Genomic DNA, 2,077 nt, shown 5'->3' with positions numbered 1-2,077 from the left:
CCTCTGGAGAACCCTAACTAATACAGAGACCCTTTGCTGCTAATTCACCTCAGATTACTAGGGCACCCCTTAATAGAAAGTCAACTATTAAACACTATGGTAAATACTTGGAACACTTTTTTTTTTTTTTTTTTTTTTGAGACAGAGTTTCGCTCTTGTTGCCCAGGCTAGAGAGCAGGGGCGTGATCTCGGCTCACCATAATCTCCACCTCCTGGGTTCAAGCGATTCTCCTGCCTCAGCCTTCCTGAGGAGCTGGGATTACAGGCGTGCACCACCACACCCAGATAATTTTGTATTTTTAGTAGAGACAGGGTTTCTCCATGTTAGTCAGGCTGGTCTTGGACTCCCAACCTCAGATGATCCGCCTGCGTCGGCCTCTCAAAGTGCTGGCATTACAGGCGTGAGCCACTGCACCCAAACAGGACAAATTCTTAACTTCCGACAGGAGCATTGTGAACTTGGCAGAACCATGCCACTCCTTCCAGCCCAGTGATCATATATTGCTAAAGAATGGAGGGAAACAGGCTCAACTCAGCAGCCACAGGAGAAATGGAAAAGGGCCTAAGGTGTGCTCCTGACCACCAATTCGGCACTGAAACTGGTGGGCATCACGCCATGGAGCCACCACACACAGATGAAGGCGTCCCTACCAGATGAAACATCCATGACAAAGGCCACCAAGGCCACAAGATGGGAGACAGAACCCCTAGAAGGCCTGATTTCCACTCAAAAGATGACAAGCTATTTTTTTACAATACGTTTCTAAACTTTTTATTTCATGGACACAAGATTATGCAGATATCTTACAGCAAGACCCTTGCTGGATCTGTGGTCTATTACTCCTCTCTAGCCCTATGTGACTGCTTTGGTAAGCCTCCCCTAAACAAGGAAAATTTGGGTTTCTTTATAGAAAATCTTAAACAATGGACAGGATTGCAAATGACCAGAATAACTTAAAAAAAAAAATCAGTATGGCCTATTAAAAAAACTTTAAATGATGCAATGTCAGGTTCTTCCTTGAGCTACAGTTAAAACTGAATATTGTATGTATGTTCCCAATAACTCGGGAAACATTTCTTTAGCTTTGAAGGATATGCACCAACAGACTGAGGCCATCTCTAACCCTGCACTGTCCCTCAATGAAGTGATAGCCTCTTGGTTTGTGGAGGACCTTCCTGATGGCAGAAATTCTTGTTGTCCTAACCACCCTCCTGGGCATAGGCATAACACTATGTTATGGCCTATATTGTTGTCATATGTTGTTCCAAAACATTCCTCAATCTCATAAGATTATGTTGCAACAGGCACTGCCTTTGAGTCCCCTAAGTCGGGTACATTACCAACGCCAAATAGATATCTTCCACTCCAGTGTGCCCGACGAAGACCCTCTCCAGCAGGAAGTAGCCAGAAAGAATACATCGTCCACTTTGTCTTAGGTCACCATGTCATTGTTTGTACTCTTGTACTAATCCCTTAACAAATCAGTGCTTGGAAAAGTAACTAACATGATAGAAATCATGTACAAATTGACAGTGGGGACTGTGGCAGGCCGGGTCTCCATTGACAACCAGCACACTCAGCCTTCACCAACACCTTGCTATAACTCTGATGAGTGTATAAGTTAAATATTAAGGAACCAGAGAAGCTAGTGCCTTAATACAAAAGCTAGAAAGCAAAACAAGTTTATCAAGATCCCACCTGGGCTTTCTCAGATCTTAGAGTTTAATTAAAATAATGAAAGTCCTCAGGCAGGGATCAGAAGCTGGTTGACACGTGAGAGGTTTTCTCGCTCTAGGGAGATTCCTCAAGCGGTCGCTATGTCAACAGACACAGAGGTTTCCCTTTCTTCATATGATGAAGATCAGGGATCCAAACTTATTCGAAAAGCTAAAGAGGCACTATTCGTACCCGTTGAAATAGCAAGTTTTGCAGCACTTGTTACATATGGATTATACACACATTGAAGAGCAGGGGAAATACTCAAATGTCCCTTCATCTGGCTTTGCTGCAGGAGCAACGACTGTTGGTAAGGGCTGTTCCATGTACCGGGAATTCCAGACAAAACCTAAGCCTTAG

General features: G+C 43.9%; 1 pseudogene across 1 annotated transcript; it reads left to right on the top strand.

Moving 5' to 3' along the window:
* The first annotated feature begins 1,755 nt into the window (after positions 1 to 1,755).
* On the top strand, positions 1,756 to 2,077 carry LOC112607097 (annotated as a pseudogene). The gene has a single exon (XR_003115737.1). The product of XR_003115737.1 is annotated as an HIG1 domain family member 1A, mitochondrial pseudogene (transcript).

This window comes from Theropithecus gelada, chromosome 14 (genome assembly GCF_003255815.1).
Source record: "Theropithecus gelada isolate Dixy chromosome 14, Tgel_1.0, whole genome shotgun sequence".
Classification (NCBI taxonomy): domain Eukaryota; kingdom Metazoa; phylum Chordata; class Mammalia; order Primates; family Cercopithecidae; genus Theropithecus; species Theropithecus gelada.
Note: the sequence above shows the minus strand (reverse complement) of the source record. Positions and strands in the feature narration are given on the sequence as shown.